Below are 4681 nucleotides of genomic sequence, written 5' to 3'. Positions count from 1 at the left end.
ATATTATAACCATTTTTAATGATCCCATTTTAAGATCTTGTTAGAGGCTAAGAATAGAGCCCACACAAGCATTGAGTTAGTGAAAGGTACTAATAGCAAAAATTCCTCAGAGCCATGAAGATTAGTCTTTGCTGTAAGTTAGGATAATATTCTGTTAGAGGAATTCTGATTTTAGTATTGTGTAAGCTGTTTTCTTAATACATATCTACCCTCTGCCTAGGTGATATTCATGAAATAAGGCATAGATAATGCATTTAGTAACACTGAGCTGAATCATGCAAAACATAATTTGTGTGCAATTTTGGGGAGTGCAAAATAGAAGTTGTTTTAAATGTCAGAAAAAAAATCCATAAAAATAAAGCATTCTAATCAGAGAAAAAATTCAAAAGCTTGTGTCATAAAGGAAAACAATTTACTTGTGCCGGTACCCTTAATAAGTGCCCCAAAGCGTTCCAGTGCTGTTACATTCTCTAATGATATTACAGTATGTGGCACATCTCATCTAATCTGTTAGTAAAATCCTAAAGTCACTTATGTCAGTCTCTAATGCAAGCCAAATGAGTCTTTCCAGTAATAAGAAGCTTCGCAGAATTAGTTTTCGTTTTGCAGAAAATTGCCATTGGGGCTGGCACTTTTATCTAAAAATTTCACTCGTGCATAAGCAAAAAACTCATATATTATTTGGTTACATTCCATCAGTATGAGAAATAACATTGTGAGAATTCTATGCATGCTAATGATATATAGAAATCCACCTGCTTTCAGATAAAATGAGTTTAATTTTCTGTTGCCCACTGCCTGGTTGGCCTTTCATAAATTACTTATGCACAGCTATTATTAAAATAGAGGGAAAGCAAATTAGAAAGTCCTCCTATCTCTCCACTGGATTTAGCCAAGGCAGGACTGTGACAGCTAGAGTCAGCGTTTTTGAAAAAATTCTGCTCTCTTGAAAAATTTTGCATCTCTATACAATTCTATACCACTGTTGTAAACGTTCTGACCTGCCTTCTTACCAAATTAACCTAAATCCTTTCTATTTTTCAACATTAATGGAATCCTCTAGAGTCCTGCTGATATATATTAAAATATATTTATTGGTTAATTTGAATTCCAGCATTTTGTACCTCATTTCCAGCACTCCTGTTAAATCTGAACAGCTTTGAGCTTTAGCATTAAAAACTTACAAATTAAGATACATACAGTACATCTTACAATTATCAGATCAAAACAACTGAACTTTTATTGGAGTATAGAATGGCAAATTTAACTTTCTGATAAAATAGAAAATGAAGGCTGTCTGTGTGAAAGAGTTAATTGGATTTCAATGAGTGTTTTCTAGCTGATGAGGGGGCGTCTTTATTGGCCAATGAATACTTGACCTCTTGGTTTTAAGGACAGGTGAAAAGTTTTTATTTCTAGAGGGTTTTGAAGTCCAAATTTCCCAATAACTGAAGACTAATTTCTGTTAATATTACTTTGCTCAAGTATGATCACAAGTTTCTTAGAATATCTGGTTATCATGTCTTTGAAGCCTGAGTAAGTATTGATGAGGCTCAACCTTTTCATGCCATGGTGTTAAGAGAGTTATCAAAGCACTATTTTGAAAAGCAACTTCAACCGCAGCTCATATTGTAAAAGATAAAATAAAGAACCCTCCCAAGCCATTTCATAAAATATATTGATAAACAGATTTTTTTTTTTAAAGAGAATTGCATCCTGTGTTGGGGAGGATTGGTTATCATACTCAAATAGCATTTAACTTAGTTCTGAAAAATTAAATATGCTCATTAGTTTCTGTTGTTAAGATCTTCATAGTGTTTTGATATGTTTTGTATATAACTAAATGGAGTTTTAAAAACAGCGTCTTGATAGTATAAGTTACTAACACAAATAAAATTACAAATAAGTATTTGTGGTGTATGTGTGAGGTGAAAGTGGAACTGCCTTAGGAAAGTATGGTGGAATGGGGGAAGGAGACACATACCTCTTTTTTGCCCTCATCTTTGCCCTGAATCCAAACTAGCCATTTTTCTTTCTCTTTGGGAGAAATCTTTCAAACAAAGTTAACAAACCTACTTATGCTCACGTTCAAAATGGATGTTGGAAAAGAATACCAAGCAAACAAAACCTAGCATCACAACTAAAAGGCATACAAATGATTTTGGAAATTTGCTGCTGTAAGATACCAGAGGAAAGTATTATTTTCAGGTCCAACCACAGCGATTTTCAAATGGGGTCATCTCTCCTGTCAAAGTTTAATGACAAAGTGTTGTTCTCTCTTTGAGAGAACTGGATGAAAAATACTATTTGTGTATCCAGCATTATTAATTTTAAAATTCAGTGTGTAATTACATGGTGTTATGATGCCTTTAAAATAAGTCTATTCTGAAACTTGCAGGGTGGAATTCACTAGTGAGGTGGAATTCACTAGCAATAGAGTTTTGTCAAATGTATGGAAAAGAATGCAGAGTTTGAGCTTTTGCCCTCCCTCGCGGGCTGCAAAGCCGAGGACATGTGGAGGCACTGGGTTTGGCGGCTCCTGCGTTCTGAAGGCAGCGGGGGCCTCCGGGTTTCAACTCCCGGAGGGCCTATTTCCCCGGCCCTGCGGAGAGATTTCTTCACTGCCACAACCAAAGAAGGATAATATATGAGGCAAGTGGACATAGCTCCCTTAGGACAAAGGAAATTAACTTTTGATACCCGTGCATTGGTTCAGGACTTGGAAACTCATGGATTTGACAAAGCACAAGCAGAAACAATTTTATCAGCATTAACCACTTTATCAAATGTCAGCCTCCATACTATCTATAAGGAGATGGTCACTCAAGTTCAACAGGAAATAACAGTACAACAGTTAATGGCTCATTTGGACTCCATCAGGAAAGACATGGTCATTCTAGAGAAAAGTGAATTTGCAAATCTGCAAGTAGAGAACCAGAAAATGAAAATTGAATTAGAACAAGTTAAGCAACAACTGATAAATAAAACCAGTCGAATCAGAGCAGATAATAAACTGGATATCAACCTAGGAAGGAGCAGAGTAACGATATGTTTACAGATCAAGAAAAGAAACTTATGGAAGCAACCACAGAATTTACCAAAAATGAAACCAAAACCAGAGTTATATTTCAGAGGCCGGTAACAAAATTGACACTGAAATTGCTTATTTAAAAACCCTAATGGAGTCTAACAAGCTTGGGACAATTCGTTACCTTGCAGCCTCAGTGTTCACTTGCCTGGCAATAGCATTGGGACTTTATAGACTCTGGATGTAACAGTGAAACTACTACATTATGCTCCTACTGCTGCTGCTGTTGACCTCTTAGAACAAACACTGTGCCAGGATGGATTTACTCTGAACATTGAAAGTTGCAATAGAAACTTAATACAAGATTATTTAAAGTACATATGGACTAAAGGAAATGTTTTAGAATGGGAAGGTGTATTTTGTCTTTGTTTTTTATATATGTCTTTATTGTATTATGTTGAAAAGATGCCGTTCAAAACCTGATTGATTTGAGATAGGCGTTTTGTCTTTATCCTTTTGATAGCTCATCGAAACTGAAGCAGAGTTTTCTTGTTTGCTTGAACAACTGTAAATCATACAGGATTTCTTTGGTATGTGTTGCAAATTTGTTTAGTTATAAATAGGGAATCTAAAGTATAGAGTAGTCAAAAGACTGACCTTGTATGGTCCAGCAAGTGAGAATCAGAGGCTCTCCAACTAAATTTTTTTCAAAGAGCTAACAGCTGGGTTGTTTTCAAAACAAAACTTTCTGTATTTTGATTCAAAATATCTCAGAATCCTCTTGCCTAAGAAAATTCTTGGCACACTGTAGATAAATTTGTGTTGGATTAATAAATAAAGACCATATAGATTCCATGGTAAAAAAAAAAAAGAATATAGAGTTTGAGGTCAGTGAGCTACTTGAATCATGATAGTTAATCCTCTGTTTATAAAATACTTAACTAGCTGAAGTTTCTTAGATGTCTTGTTTTTTACCTTGGCGATGGTGGTTTAAGCCAAGAAATCCCACGGAAGACAAATAATTAGTGTGCCATTACTTCCCAGGCATCTGCATAAAGTCTAACACCTGCATGAAAAAAGAAGCATCTATTCTTTTAGACAGTTTAAGGTAACAGCATGGTTGGCATTTTGTAGACACAGCTTCCTATCAGTTCTAAGGGTTGTAGGCTGAGAAGAAACTTAAATTGAAAGTAGAAGATGAATTAAATTATCGGGATAACTCAGGCAAAAAGGTAAAATAAAGTTTTGCAAATAAATTGGTCACATGCTATTCCTCAAAAACCATAGCTTGCTTTTCCTATAGACTGTTTTGAATTAATTCATCATTTAATTGATCAGTTGTTTCCCTGTAAATTGCTTGAAGAGCAGCATGAATAGAGTTGTGAAAAGCTAGGAACTTTTGAGTCTAACAGACTTAGATTTGAAACTTGGCTATAACATTACCTAGCTGTGTAGGTACATAACCTCGCTTAAGCCTCAGTTTTTTCTTTTGTAAAAATGGAATAATGCCTTACTCACATTTATCAGGAGGATTGAATAAGGTCGTGTATGAAAAAGACTGACTTTTGAGTATGTACGTGCTCAGTAAACATTAGGATTTCTTTAGGGCATTTAATCAGCTACAGGTATGTAAGACTTTTTTTTTTTTTTTTT

General features: G+C 35.0%; 1 pseudogene; it reads left to right on the top strand.

The window, feature by feature from the left end:
• Window positions 1–2512: 2512 nt before the first annotated feature.
• LOC103091351 (coiled-coil domain-containing protein 90B, mitochondrial pseudogene) lies at window positions 2513–3275 on the top strand (annotated as a pseudogene).
• Window positions 3276–4681: the final 1406 nt, after the last annotated feature.

Source organism: Lipotes vexillifer, unplaced genomic scaffold (assembly GCF_000442215.2).
Source record: "Lipotes vexillifer unplaced genomic scaffold, Lipotes_vexillifer_v1.1 scaffold263, whole genome shotgun sequence".
NCBI lineage: Eukaryota > Metazoa > Chordata > Mammalia > Artiodactyla > Lipotidae > Lipotes > Lipotes vexillifer.
This window is presented reverse-complemented; position numbering and strand designations above follow the sequence as displayed.